Consider the following 16,739-nt stretch of genomic DNA (forward strand, 5'->3'; position numbering starts at 1 on the left):
ATGCACCACGAAGTCTATATAAAGACAATCATAAGGATGAGTTGATAAGAGAAGAACTAGAACTAGGTCAGAGGGGACGAACGACAGCCATGTCCAAGGGATGCAGCATCTACAGTATGCCGAGGGAGGCAGAGAGTCACGACCATGGGCAATGCGGTGCTGGTGAGTAAAAGTCAGCGAGGTAGGGGAGACTTGTGACTGTGCAAGGCAAGCTATCACATGACCAGTGCATTAACTTACTAAATGACAATTATTTCCTGTTCAGTGAATCCAACAACACTGTAATTATAGTTGCACTTGTCCCTGGTCATGGGGATAATTAATAGTAGAAAACATTCAGTGATTACTCTAGTAGTAAGAAAGATTTCAAGTGAACATACAGTACTCAACGAATGAGTCGTTAGGTTAACTGACTGAAGTACATTGAATGTGTTTGTTACTTTACATGTAACTGAGTTTATATCTACATGTACTGAGTGACTTGTTACCACTGGTGTTGCCAGAATAATGTAAGCGTCCTGTATAACTTTTTAACTTATGCACATGTGTGCTAAAGTAATGTAACTATCTTAAACAAAGTTAACGTAGTGTAGAAAGTGGACTTGTGTTTTGGAACCTCGGTGTGTTGAACAGTTTTTCTTTGTAGTATGGGAGGGAACTGGGACAGAAAGGGATACAAAGTGTCTTGTTGTTCTAACTTTATGGTTGTAGATTCTCTCTGGACTTGTTTCCACACTCCTTACTGCTATTGTTGCCACACTACCAGTCCCTATTAACAGCAGTCAGTTATTGTGATCATTAAGATTAGGTGCAAAGTATGTTAACGGTTACTGAGGGATAACAGGGCACGACACACTCAGCCAAAAACGCAACGTGCCCACCCACCTTACCCACCCCAATCGCAACACATCACTCAGCAACACGCCTACTTTATCCTACCCACTTTCCCCCCCCCCTTCCCTCAAAACACCTTCACAGCCAGCCCATCCTAACCATGCTTTTCTATCCTCCCAACCCAGTCATGTTGACTGTGGTGAACACCAACAATTATTTCCTCTGTGAGCAATCAACCTCCAATTATCATCTTGGCAGATGTGTCTCTACCTTTGTGAACTTTTACCTAGCACCATCCCAGTAGCATCCTGGCCACCCTTCCCTTTCCTAGACTACCATATTGAAGATTTCAAACTCGAAACTGATGTGTTCCAAAGCAGCATTTACTGTGCAGCACCATCTGACAGCAATCATGCAAGACCCATTCAAATGTGCCAGCACCTCGTAGATAGGTGCAATATGCGTGTGCACAGGTCTCTCCTGCACTCACCGCCTGCAAAAACAGAGGAGCCAACGTGGACACATTTACTCTAATGACATCAAATGCACAGGGATTGGCCACATGGAGGTGTATGTCACTATCGGATGCAAGTGTGGACTCCTTGCAGTGGGTTGGAGTGCATCTCACACGGCTGCCACTAGACCTCTGGTGGTGCTCAAGGAAGGATGAAATTGAGGTCTCTTCTACACCTGTCTAACTGATCTCGGCTCAATTCCAGCTAATGGAAACCTAATCCCTTCTAAACCTTTTGATTTTATTAACATGAGCTTACCCTGCTTTAGCAGCCTGTGTTCACATGTCTTTCATTCCTCTTTCACCTGGCCTTAATGTTCTTCATTAGGTCTCATTACATCTGACCTCTCTGCCCCAAACAATCCTGTATCCTCATTTTCATGTTTCCATGTTCTGTTGACATCATCACTCCTCTTGTCTATGTTTTACCTGGCCAGCCTGCACTTTTCTAACTGACCTATATCCTCTCAGCTATTTCGTCCAGCGGATTCGTAAGTGGTGGCGACCATCATCCATTCACTTGATGTAGTGCTGCCTACTTCTTCCTTAGCCTTTATCATTCTTTTTCTGTGCCTGCCCTCCTCTCTTCCTATTTCTCCCATCTTTCCTGTCACTTCTTATTGCTTTTCTTTCCATTACAGGTGGCTTTACATTGAGTGACAAGCCAAATGGTTTCCTGTAAGCCAAGAAACCATTTACAACGCTGGGTGGTAACCATATAACCAAACCATTCGTGCTCCCTACGTGTCAACAAGTGGGTTGGTGGAGGATTAGTGCCCCTCCCTGTAAAACAAATAACTCAGAGTCAAATGGCCACCCCTTACGGGTTAATGGCGTCTGGCAATAGATAGATAGATAGGATTCGTAGATGAACCTGTCCACTCTCCAAAGTTTGTATAAAACATTAGTAAGCAATGAGTCACAAGCATTTTCCATGTTCCTTGTTACCGTCTATCCAGCAAATGAACTGGCCAGAGTTTATGGATCAATATAATGAATGTAGGACCTTTGACGGGAAAAGGGCTAATGAACATAATATCCGATGTCATGCTTAACTCTGATATCATATGGTACTAAGCCAAAATTCCTGTAATAAGTATTTTTGCCTCACCATCCTCTCCTCCTTACAGGCATTCTCAAACATTGTCTTGCGTGAAAGTGTAAATACTTCCCTCATAATAATATTTGAAATCTATCTACCTCTGTTGCCACTGTGATTTAAAGTATGCCAAAATGCAAGTAAATAAAGCAATCTCCATACATGATGAGTTGCTGTGCCTCAAGAGTTATCTGGACATAAGGAGTTAACGACCTAGAGCAGCTCTTACAGCACCCTACCCGTATCAACGACCACCTTGGAGAGACTTCCAACATACTGGACCTCTTCCGTACAACTAATCCTTCTGCTTACACTGTTAATCTTTCCTCTCTGTTCGGCCCCTCCAATCACAACCTTATCACCACGACTTGTCCTATCGCTCCAATAATGCCTCTAGAGTCTAGACCCTCCCAAGAAGTGGCAACTGTGGCACTTTGGAACTGCTGACTGGGTAGCCCTCAGGCAGTACTGCTTTGAATTTCCCCGGACTGATAATTACTTCCATGTCCAAGAGCCATTTGAGTGTGCTTTGCGCATTATGGAGGTAATTCTCTTGGACATGGAAACATACATTCCTTTCTCATATCCTGTGACTAATGCAAAAAAACCTTGGTTTAATCAAGCATGTTCTAATGCTGTCCACAACAAGGAGAAGGCCTACAAAAGGTACCGAAGCCAACCCACCCAAGAATCTCATCTCTTCTAAGTTTCTGACCGGAATCATGTTAAGTCTGTTCTTTGCTCTGCTAAATTAATCTCATTCATACTAAATGCCTTGAACTCTCCAGCTCAAATTCTTCCTTTTCCTTCTGAAACCTTGCCAAAAACTTTTCTAACAACTTTTCCTATCTTTCCTTCCTCTTTTCCACTTTGATGGCTTTGTAGCTATTCTTCTAATGAGAAAGCAGAACTCTTAGCTCAGAATTTCTCCTGCAATTCCACCTTTGACGATTCCGGTGCTGTTTCTCCATCACTTCCTCCCTACCCTCTGACTTCCTCGTGGCTGACATTATTTTTTCAATGAATGAATACTGTGCCATCACTGGCCTCAATACTAACAAGCACATGGGCTGGATGGGGTCCCTCCTGTTGTCCTCAGGAACTATGCTTTGTGCATGCACCCTAACCAGGTAAACTCTTTCGCCTTTGTCTGTCAACTTGTACCTTTCCTTTGTGCTAGAAGTTTGCTCACATTCAGCCTATCCCAAAGAAGGGTGGCAATTCCCAGCCCTCTGACTATCGCCCAATAGCTTTAACATTCTGTATTTCAAAAGTTTTTAAGTCTGTTCTCAGCAAAAAATTTTAAAAGAATATTTCCTCTCACAACCTTCTTTCCGATCGTCAGTATGGGTTCCATCAGGGATGATTCACTGGCGATCTTCTCACCTACCTTTCAGACTGCTGGTCATCCTCGTTTCGGGACTTTGGCAAAAGCTTTGCCATTGCACTTGACATTTCAATGGCTTTTGGTCGAACCTGGCATAAATCTTTAATTTCCAAGCTGCCCTCTTACGGTTTCTTTCCCTCTATCTGCCCCTTCATTTCCAGCTTCTGTTCTGGCCGTTCAATAGCTGCTGATGTAGATGGCCACTAGTCTTCTCATAGAGCTATCAATGATGGCGTTCCTCGGGGCTCTGGCCGATCACCAACACTCTTCTTTCCATTCGTCACTGGCCCAAGTTGTACATCTAGTCCTATCCACACATACATACACTGATGACTCCATCCTTCACCTCTCCATTTGCTCCTTGCAGCATCCATCTCAGCAGTTTCTTCAAAACCTAATGTCTGACTTGGCTCATATCTCTGACTGGGATAAAAAATAATCATGTTTTCAGTGCATCAAAAACTCAGTTCTTATATCTTTCACCCCAACAAAATCTTCTGAAGAAGTATCCAAATTTATTAACAATATTCAGTTTAATTCTGCATCTTCCTTTGACAGGCTTGGAGTTTCTTTCTCTCGGGATTTATCTTGCAAAGATCATATTACCTTTGTTGTAAAATCTACTTCCAAGAGACTAGGTGTGCTGAGCCAACTCTGTGCGTTGTATACCCCTGCACATTTGTTGACTTTTTACGTGGGTTTTATTCGCCGCTGTGTACAGTACAACTCTCATGTGTGGAGAGACTTCCCACAAACAGTTCTTCTCAACATGTGGAAGTCCAAGGCTTTTTGTTTCATTACCTCTCCTCCTGTTACTGGCATCCTTCAACCTTTGTCTTTTTGCCGTACTGTTGCTTCTTTATCTCCTTTCTATCGCTACTTTAATGGTCTCTGCTCCTCTGAACTGTCTGCTTGCATCCCTCCACCACTACTGTACAGCAGGCATGTAGCACCCGCCTATCATCAAACTCTCATCCCTTTCTATCCAACTCTCTAATGCAAGAGTTAACGGTTACTCCCAGTCCTTTATGTATGGATCAGGTTAACTCTGGAACTGTATTCCTCTGTATTTCCTTCTGCCTATGAGCTCCAGTCTTTTAAATGCAGCATGTTCAGGCATCAAGAAATGAATAGATCTTGAATTTGGCTCTCTGTTATTTTGTTCTTGTTTTTTCTTGAAGTGAACAATTTTGCGGGCTCCTGGCCTTTGGTTCCTTCATTCTTGCACATAAAAATCAGTAACGAAAAGAAAGGTCAAGCTGTACTTCAATAATGAGGCTAATAGTTAGAGATATACCTTTCTGTTCGAGATCTATATATTATCTAGCTGCCGCTCGATATCTTCAGTTCCTATTTTCAGTCGAAAGGTAAAAGAAATTTGACTTACTCATGCCGTGAGCGAGACGGATCAAGGAATTTTCCCTTATATTTATCCTGCTGGAACACCCGTTGAGAAAGAATGAGAGAGAATGAAGGGGTGGGGGGGCAGGAGAGTATTTTGTTATACTTAATTATCCTGTAGCATTATAGGATACAATCTTGGGAGTATTAGGAGCGCGGAAGGAGGGGCGAGAGAGTAATAATACAACAAACACGTCACTCTTCTATCTTCTGTCATGCTGGTAATTTCAGTGTCGGACCAAGGACAAATCCACCCTCTCAAGCAAAAGCATATTCCAGATTTGAAGCAAAAGGCCAGGCATTAGTCATAACTCACGAACCGGTGGCCCATTTGGACTGGACTTTGTTTTATTCTTCAATTTAGAGCATTTTAACGGTACCTTGTTCAAACAAGAATTGAGCTGCGTTGCGCCGTTTTTATTGTATTACGGGAACAAACAAACATACAGGACTCGGATCATAGATAGATAAGAAGGCCATATCACTTTTCAGAGAACATTCCATCCATCCATCCATCCATCCATTGCCAGACGCCATCATCCGAAACGGGGTGGCCAAGGGCTTAGAGTTAATTGTTTTACAGGAAGGGGCACTAATCCTCCACCAACCCCACTTGACACGCAGGGATGCCAACAGCATCTGGTGTTCCCAGGCGGTCACCCATCCAAGTACTAACCAGACCCAACGTTGCTTATAACAGCTTAAATCATGTCAAACCATATAACTTGGTCTTTGTTTTCCTTTGCAAAATATGTAATGGATAATGTTAAGATTATGGCAACTGATGCTACATATTATACCTACCATAGAATGTTGCGCCTTTTGGTACTTGAGGTATATATACCAACCTTCCTGGGACATCAAGAACTATCGCCAATGAGCAATATCGTAAAAACAGTTATTGGATTTATTATGTACGATAATTATTGATTGAATGAACGTACCATACTGTACTTATATGCTTAAACACACACACACACACACACACACACACACACACACACACACACACACACACACACACACACACGCACGCGCGCGCTCAGATAATATAGACAGATACATTCATACATACAAAAATACATAGGCTAAATACATACATACATACATACATCGATACAGATACGGATAGATAGATTGCTAGATAGATAATGCATTCCTTCATATACTGTACACATACTGTAAACAAAACCCATCCATAACACATGAACGATCAATAAAACAGTGAGGACAACCAACCCAACCAGTAACGTCCTTGAAGCTCGAAAACACTTATGAAACTACAGTCCAAGTTCAGCCACAAGTTTGGCTTTCACGAGAATATCATCATTACTGAACTTGTGGATGCTAGGTCACAGGTCAAGGCTAAGGTGATATCAACCTTTAGTTGCCTAGGTCTGAACTCTGTTGAACAAAATCGTCAGGAACCAGTAACAATTAGATCTAAAAAATGTACCATCGTTGTGAATAGTGTAACGAAAATACTGTCGACTCTACTGACATTTAGATCCAAATTTAGAACGATTTTTAAAGGGTATTAGAGGCTGGGTCGGACCCAGGATTGAGAGTTATTTAATCCCGGATCACAGTCTGGGGTTTAGCAATATTCATATCACTGAACTGTATCATCGGTTCTCGTAATCCTAGATTGACCAGAGCTGGAATCAAATTTCACACTAAGGCCAGCATTCGACTATTAGAAGATGTTTGCTGTCAGATTTAGGTAAGTAACACATGCAGAATTATTGGCTTCTTCAGTCCGATACTGTAACCTTTATTTTACTACTTCCAGACAATTTCTCAGTTTTTAGAGCCTCCACGTGCCGAAGACTATTTTAAATCCGGAGTTTGTAAAATATTTCCTCATCTGAATAAAATCGTCTGAAGGCAGCAAGAATAATATTTTCAAAATACGTCTTCATGATGAAGGGTTCAGAGGAAACCCAAGTGATGAGCTATTACTAAACAAGTTGCTCTTGGAGTGTCTGCATATGACAGCCTGGATGGTTCAAAACTTCTTTCTGAAGATCGGTAATCCCAAACTTTGTTCTAATCCTCGTATTAAACCTACGATAACTTTTAACTGAGTAGACTATCGACCTTACAGATTTTTGCCGCTGAATATCATCATCTAGTTCAGTGGGAAAGTCCTTCTGTACGATTATTTTTTTAGTGATTTTATTCACATTAGAAGTGTCCCAGTCTTGGGAAAGTATTAGTACAATTTAACAAATTATTAGATGAATTATCAGATTGCTTTACCACAAATAAGCCCCGGAAGGAATGGTTGGACATGAGAAATTATGCAAGTTGCTGTGGTTGGCACACGATTACATGATTATGAACTTTGTATATATCATTAATGTGGCGGAGTTACACAGCGCCTGAATTCATCGCAAAATCTGGTGAACTACTCACACACTAGGCAGGTACATCAAAGTTGGAGTAATTGGTGCATTAAAGTTGGACTGATTAATGCCTACGTTGGTACAACATTGGACGCCTGCTGGTGGTCAAGTAAGGTCGCATCTTTGGACACCAAGCTATGACTAGAAATTAAACTAACCCGTTTTATATGATCGCGCCCTTTATATTTGGTGTACGGGCTGAATTATGTGAACTCTCTTATCATACGATCCCGCCCTTTATATTTGTTTTATGAATTGAATTAAGTGAACTCGTTTTTATATGATCCCACCCTTTATATTTGCTATGTGGATGAATTCAGTGAACTCACTTTTATATGATCCCATCCTTTATATTTGCTATATGGAGGAATTCAGTGAACTCATTTTTATATGATCCCTCCTTTTATATTTGCTATATGGATGAATTCAGTGAACTCTTCTTTATATGATTCCACCCTTTATTTTTGCTTGATGGGCTGATTTAAATGAACTTCTTTTATATGATTTCGCCCTTCTTATTTGCTTTATGGGTTGAATTAATTAAACTCTTATTATACAACACCGTCCTTTGGGTGTTGGAGAGGGAGGTTTTCATGTGGTGGCACCAATATAACCAAGCTGCTCGACTTCCCAGTTATACACACGCTCCTCATCTCTGTTCCTGTCCCATGAATAGAAAATGCTGGAACGCAGGAGGTGAAGCGTTTCAACATGTAGTACACCGGATTCAAGATCAGATACGCCAGGGGTTGCAAACTGCTACATATACTTCTGTTGTTACTAAGCAAAGCTGGGAATAGCGCCGCTACTATTTCAGTTGCGATTGTGGCAACGCCATTACAGCGGAACTGAGAGCGCCGCTACTTATCGGCCATACTCCCGCGTTACCGTGCTCCTCGCTACTCACGCGACGAATACAGGTCCGGAGTCGGTGAGTACATACAGATATGCTGACGATATGGTTGTATTTGACGAAAAATAATACCTTCGTCAATTCTGTCAATTCATGATGTTTGTTCTACATTACATCAGTAGTTTATTGATTATTATTTATTAGTAATATCACGGATGTCAGCTAGATGTAGGCAATGCTAACACACACACACACACACACACACACACACCTCTAACTAGGCTATCCCCGTCTCTAACTCCCGCTCTCTCCCTCACTCTCTCTTTCAGACTAATTCTTACTACGTTATTTCCGTAACAGTATGTTACTTTCAGTTTAAAGTAATGGAAAAAAACATTGCTCCTGTATAAATAGCCTTTAAAAGAAAACCCCAGTTAATTTTTACTTTCGTTTTCGTACATATCTTAAATAGGTATCATTGAAAATAAGTCTATATAATATGTATCAATGGTAGGCCACATTTTTTTTTTTCCTTTTATTTATGTATGTTACATTCAGTACGTATACTAAGTAACAATGTAAAAGAACATTTGTTACATTATACAGTAAATAGCTTTTTCCTGTAGCTTCGGCTCTAAGCTTCATTAAAATGACACCGACATGTATACTTTTTTTTTTTTTCATTATAACTATATACTGACATTACTGGTACACAACATAACCACTCAGACTGACTAATATTATCAAAACAGTATATAGTGTATTGCTGTATCACAGATTTTTATTAACCTTTCCTTCGTGTACCTTTTTTTGACCAAAGTAGCGTGAGCGGGAGCGTCGCTACATTTCCTATCAAGTAGCGAAACCCGTAACGCCACTACTTTTTCGAGCTAGTAACGGGAATGGGAGCGCCGCTACTTTTCATTAGTAGCGTACCCAGCATTGTTACTAAATAATTTTAATAACTTCAGAAAAAGGTTTTGTGTAATGTCGACTTCATCCCCATCTGCACGATAATTTTTCATTGTTTTTTTCCTACTACTGCCAAACGATTTTAGTAAATTTGGGACACTCCTTGTGTACTCTTTTCAATATAACTTCACTCAGATTTTTTTCCCTGTTCAGTTTATTTTACCTTACTCAAGGGCAGAAATAAATGAAAGATGTAAAATGATGATCATGATCATGATAATAATAATAATATTAATATTAATAATAATAATAATTTATTATTATTATTATTAGTATTAGTATTAGTATTATCATCATCATCATCATCGTCATTTTTATTATTATTAGTATTATTATTATTATTATCTAATGCCAGACGCCTCGATCCCGTAAGGGGTCGACACAAACAAATCGCCTCCATGTCGCCATGTCCCCCACCATTTCACAGCCCTCTTCCAGCTCACATTCCCCCTCTCCCATGTACCTCCCCACTCCGTTCCTCCATCCCATCATCAGCCTCTCTCTCCCTACCCCCCCCCCCTCCACGTCACTCATAATCACTCTCCTCATTAGTCTTTCTCTCTCCATCATCTTCACATGGCCCAACCACTTCAGTGTATTTCTCCTAACATTTTCTAGCACATCCACACCATAACGCTCCTTCGCTTCCTGATTTGTCAGTCTGTCTATCAGTGTAACCCTGCACTCCCAAATAACTCATTTCCACTGCTCTCACTCTTGACTTGTGTCCTTCCAACAAGGTCCAAGCTTCACTTCCATACGTTAAAGTTAGTATCACAATACTGTCATGCAGCGACTTTTTAACTTCCATGCTTACTTCCCTACTTTTTATCACTGCTTTGAAAGAACCAGCAACCTAATAATGGTAACAATAATAATAATAATGATAATAATAATAATAATAATAATAATAATAACAATAATGATAATTGTTATTATTATTATTGTTTTTATAAAAACAACACTAACAAGGTTTTTCATCCTTTCCATGGCACTTCTTGATTAGCATCACACTGTAATATTAACCTGTTGCTACAGCTTAGGATTAAAGAAGAAGCGTTGGCCATTTTAGGCCAAGTTAAAGTAAAAAGAGCATAGTGAAGGAGAACTGAGCTTTAAAGTATGTGTTCTCATCCGCCTGCAGGGACGGCAGTAAGAGACGAAACATGGCGTCCTACGCAACAAAACTGAAGTCCTGCCCAATTGATTGCAACAGCCCGCACCTCCCGCAGTTGCACATATGTAGTGGATTACACCCGATTTTTTCTTTTTCGAGGAGTATCTAGGTTTGGTTTGGTTGTCTCTTAGGGGTAGATTGATACAGTTCAGGTTAAAGTCTGGTTAGAGTAGGGCCATTATACTTTTGGCCACCTCACCCCACCTTCAAGTGGGAAAAAAGCCGGGATGAAGGTGATGATTATATAGTAATGATAAGTTCAGTGTTAGGCAAAGCTTCTTACGGCTGTCCTAAAATTACTGTATCAGAAGTAGTAGTAGTTTCAACCCCAGGCTCCTCTATATGTGAATTCGGCGGACTGCAAGGGCGAGGAATGAGGGACGTTTGTATAACCGGGCATCTCCTTCAACCAGTTATATAAGTGCCACAACATGAAGGCGTCCCTCTCCAGCACCAGAGCTACCGATAAATAAGTAGGAGCAATCATCCTAGTAAGGGAATGTTAGGTTGCGTTGAAATGGCCTACGTTAAAGATAGCTGCTTGCCATCCTCACCATACTGGCACGCTTCCACCCACGTAAGAAAGGGCAGATGAACGGCCGATAATATTTCTCACTTTGCCTGAACGGTATTTCCCAGTGCTGAGAGAAATCGTCGGGAGCTAGAGTGGTATTCTGGGTGCCAAAGGAGGCATTTTAGGACCTATTACTTAGCGGTTTATTCTTCATATTTCAGATTGTTTTTCACTTGTAAGCTATATCGTTTTATTATCAGCATAATCTGCATCAGTGATATACAAGAGGATATTGCGTTTCACTGGGGAGGATGAATCACCATGGGAGAGGTGTTATGTTACCACCAATGCCACGTAATTTGCGACCCTTAACGAGAATATAATGCTAATTACATACGTAAAAAAAAAATGTTTGTAGTGTTTTAACTGCATAGGGTTTATATGCTGAAGAAAATACTCTAAGGAAAACCTGATTAACCCTCTCAATAGATTACGTATTTTTTATATTTTATTCTTCCTGCCTTTACACGATTTTTATAGACATCTGCACAATTTTGTTTCACTATCTGGAGTTAACAGACAATTTTTCTGAACCTGTTTATTCCTAGAAGCCTTGCCAAAGCCCAATAATATCGTCTCTAAGCAGCAGGAATAAAGTAGAAAATTCGTCATTGGACAGAAGGGAAAAACACTTACTGCAGGTCCTACCAAAGCTGTGAAGGGCATGTTTATAATCCAAACAATGTGTAGTATTTCTCTGTGTATTTTGAACCAGAGAGAGAGGGGGGGGGGGATGAAGAGAGTAATTCCATGTACCGCTTGCGCGAACTTCCTGGGGCACGTTATTCCAGTGTTGGTTTATGGCGCAATATTGTCTGGATAATGCTGAAGTTATTTAGCCAAAGTACAGTATGTCTCCCTTAGCTCTCTCTCTCTCTCTCTCTCTCTCTCTCTCTCAAGCTGATAATTTCCTCGCTTGGGATTACTGGGAAAGCCGGGAGCCACAGGGAATTATCTGCCTCTGGTGGTGTTAGTAAAGATTTACGAAGAAGGGAGAGAGCACTAGTAAGGGGGAGAGTACTAGGAAGGGAGAGTGTACTGGGAGAGGAGAGAGTACTAAGAAAGGAGAGAGTACTAGGAAGGGAGTAATTGGAAGGGAGAAAGTACTAGAAAGAGAGAAAGCACTATGAAGAGAAAACTAGGAAGGGAAGGAGTACTACAGTGGGAAAGAGTACTAGGAAGAGAGAGAGTATTAGGAAGAGAGAGTACTAGGAAAGGAGAGAGTACTAGGAAGAGAGAGAGTATTAGGAAGAGAGAGTACTAGGAAAGGAGAGAGTAGTAGGAAGAGAGAGAGTACTAGGAAGGGAAGCTGTACTACAAAAGGATAGAGTAGCCCACTAGGAAGGGAGAGAGTGCTAGAAAGAGAGAGAGTACTGGGGAGGGAGAGAGTACTAGGAAAGAGGAGAGTACTAGGAAGTGGGGACATTTTTATGAAGGGACGATATTGTGGGAAGAGAGCGAGCAGTAGGCCATGAGTGTTCTAGGAATGATAATGGAAAGAGAAAGAGCTAAGGTGTGGACAGAAGAGGAACTGCTACAAGGTTAAGCCACAAGGAAAACGGCATAGGATTTAGGGAGAACTAAGAGAGAGAGAGAGTGAGAGAGAGAGTAAAAAAATTAGTGATAACCATTAAATCATCATCATGCTAACCGTGCACTCGCTAAAATCAGAGTTCGCTAGGATCCAGAAAAATAAGTAAAAGTAGTAACTGAATAGATTTAATAAAAAAATAAGTAAACAAAAGGAGAACCATTAAGCGGGTGCCTTTTCCGGTCTTTGAAATTCCATCTACTCTTCGCCATTATGACACATTTTCATTTTTTTTTTCTTCATACTGCGCCAGACAACTTTATTATATTGTCATCATCATCATCATCATCATCATCCAGGCCACTTTTGCCTCTTAAGGGTGGAGTGAGGTAGGGTCCAGAGAGCAAGAGAAAACGGATAGCAGAATGTGAATAGAAATGAGTCTAAATCAAATAGGGCACTCATTCACTCACCCATCAAACCCCCAGACGCCTCTCTTACGTCCACAGACATAAGCATCCACCCTTACGCACTTCATGCCACCTGTCAGCTAGAGTTTAGTTCTGCTCAATTTCCGGAAAACCTCTCATGGCAAAACTATTAAATGAAATTGATTTTTTTATTCATCGACATTATAAAAAAAAAAAATAACTACAGTCTTATGGGTAACTTTTCCAGTAACGAGTAAATCAGTTTAATATCACTTGGACATGATTACCCTCATTTCTTTGGCCCGTCTTTATACAATTTCCTATATGCCAAAATCTCTCTGTCTACGTATCAGTTTATCAGTCGCACTATTATAGTTATGTTCCCATCTATCTCTCTGCTCGTCTGCCCATGAGTCTATCTGTCCATCTTTCTATCCATTGATCTGCCCATCTATCTACCTACTCACCTATCTATTTTCTATGTCTATCTGTCTGCCTATTTATATGCCTCTCTCTCTCTCTCTCTCTCTCTCTCTCTCTCTCTCTCTGTCTATCTATCTCTGTCTATCTATCTATATCTATCTATTTCACCTCCTCTGTCCATGAGTCTTTCTGTCCATCGATCTGCCCATCTATCTACCAAGTAACCTATCTATTTTCTGTCTGTCTGTTTATCTGTCTGTTTGTCTGTCTGTCTCTCTTTATCTATCTGTCAATCTCTATCTCTATCTATCTATGTCCATCAGTCTATCTGTCTATCTCACTTCCTCTGTCCATGAGTCTATCTACCCATCTTTCTGTCCATCGATTTGCCTATCTATCTACCTACTCACGTATTTTCTGTCTGTCTGTCTGTCTGTCTGTCTGTCTGTCTCTCTCTCTCTCTCTCTCTCTCTCTCTCTCTCTCTCTCTCTCCTCGTCATATCCCCAGCGTGTTTGTTTAATCAGGTACTTCCCCATACCATCATTAATCCCAATATCCACACACATTTTCCCATAGGCAGTGTAATAATCCCCTGCTTACAGTTTTCAGGGTTTCAGAGGGCGCTAAATCCCTCCCTCACCCCCTTCCTCACCCTCAAAAATTCCCTTCCCACTTCCTTCTACCCTCTAAAATCCCCTCCTAACCCCTCTCCTTTTCTCTGTAATCCCCTTTACCACCTTCTTCTGTAAACTTCCCTTCCCCTCTCCCGCCTCTGAAAAATAACTCTCCCAAATATTCTTTTCCTCAGCAAAATCCCCTCACTCATCTGCTTCTGGCCATCAGAATCCCCTCCCTGCCATCTTCTCCTCTCTAAAATCCCCTTCCCCTTCCTCTTTCTAATAGCCCTTCCCCTCCCCCTTCCCCTCTTTAATAGCCCCTCATTCATCTCTCTTCGTCTCTGTAAAATCCCCTCCTCCTCCTTCTTTATCTTTAAATTCCCCCGAACCCCCCTTCCCCCCAATCTTTGTACGGAACGCATATTTTCCAGCTGCACGAGTTGTTGATTTTGTTGTGTCCTCAGGCTTATAGGGACGACTCCTCACTGGAATGCAGGATGGGGTTGGCCTTCTCCTGCAGTCCACCATCCTCCTTTCGAGAGGCAGGCAGGGAGTTAAGGGCCATTCGCATAACCTGGCAGAGGAGTCACTTAATTTTATAAGTCCAACCACGTATGTGCGTCCCTTTCCGGCACTGAATTGAAGGAGTAAACTATTTCAGCACCAAGAACTAGGTTTTCTTTTTCTGCTTGAGTGTTCTTATTGTCTCTACCGTATCCCTAAATTATCCAGATTAACCTGAACTAACCCAGCCTAATCCTAACAAACTAAACTACCCAGACATAATGAAGCAAATGTAACCTAACCATAGCTGACTAACCTGACCAAACCTAGAACCTCCTGGGTAAACAAAATGTTCAGATTCATTACAGTTTGGAAGTACGTGACTGAGACAGCAGGTTATCGGGTGGGAGCCTCTGAAGGTGACTGCTACAGGATAGCCCAAATACTCTAATCCCCAAGAGATACAGTATATGATTTTCTCTTTATACCCAGACGCCATAATCCTAGAAGGGGTGGTCACAAACGTATCGCCTCCATATCATTATCGGTCCTCCGTTATCAGGCTGCGGTCTCTCCAACTCATACATCCTTCAGTGATACACATCTCCACCTCATCCTTCCATCTCACCCTCGGTCTCCCCTCGCTCTTTACACTAAGCTCATATACCCTTTGTCAGTCAGTCGCTCATTCTTCATCCTCTACACATGGCCAAACCTCATCAGGATACTTCTCTCAGTTTCTCCACATCCTCGTTAGCCTTATAACTCTCCTTCGCTTCCTCATCTATTTGTCTCTTCATATAACTCCACATGCTCCTATTAAATAACTCATTTTCACTCCTCTCGCTCTTGACTCGCAGGGTCATAAAATATATATATATATATATATATATATATATATATATATATATATATATATATATATATATATATATATATATATGAGGTATAGAGGTCGATTCCCGTTCAGAAGCGCAAAAAACCCGTGTAATGTGTGTCTCTCTAACATACAAAACGCTTGTGTTGTGTCTGGGATAGATTAAAACTTCTGTCACTTGCCGAGTTGGGTTTGGCTGAGAAATAATCCTAACATGTTGTGATTGAAATATACCCTCCCGTAATGGATTTACCTTTTTCGTCCAAAAATCAGGTGTTTCAGCTTTTATCACGTCGTGGTGGAGTGGCATCAGTGCCTGACTTCTATCTTAGAGATCTAGGGTTCGATTCCCGGTCAAGAGCGTAAAAAAAAAAAATTGTCCACATGCGTGTAATATATATATATATATATATATATATATATATATATATATATATATATATATATATATATCCCATTAGAGCCCGGTGTCCGGAATATTGAACAGACCTGGGATTCTTCAAGTCTTTATAAAGTAGGGAACCCCCGGGTAGGGACCTATGAGCTTCGCGACTATGAGCCGATAGGCGGAGGGAGGTACGCTCAGTACCCACCCAGTGCCATGCCTCGCCCAGCACCCCTGGGATCCAATGGGTTAATGACTGGCAAACCTACCAGTCTCTTTAACCCATTGGAGCCTGGTGTCCGGAATATTGGACAGAACTGTGATTTTTCAAGTCTTTATAATGTAGGGAACCCCCGGGTAGGGACCTATGAGCTTCCCGACTATGAGCCGATGGGCGGAGGGCGGTACGCTTAGTACCCACCCAGTGCCATGCCTCGCCCAGCACCCCTGGGATCCAATGGGATATACTGAAGAAGTTTGAAAGGAATCACATATGAAACGGAGGGAGGGTTGCGTGGGGAAACGGGCATCACTTGTTTAGGAGGTTCCGACTCCTAGTAGGTTGAGGATCACTGTCCTGCAGAAACACACATGTAAATATGTTTTTCGTGCCACCTTCAAAATAGCCTTTTTTTTTTTTTTTTAAGGGTATATGTATTTGTTGCTTCCAGAAATACAACGCACTTTTGTCACATATAAAATGCAAGTTATACTGTTTGTACATACGACAATGTTATTCTGTGATCAAGTT

The sequence above is a fragment of the Coenobita brevimanus genome, chromosome 77 (genome assembly GCF_032717465.1).
Source record: "Coenobita brevimanus isolate Jiangsu-jjx chromosome 77, ASM3271746v2, whole genome shotgun sequence".
In the NCBI taxonomy this organism is placed as follows: Eukaryota; Metazoa; Arthropoda; class Malacostraca; order Decapoda; family Coenobitidae; genus Coenobita; species Coenobita brevimanus.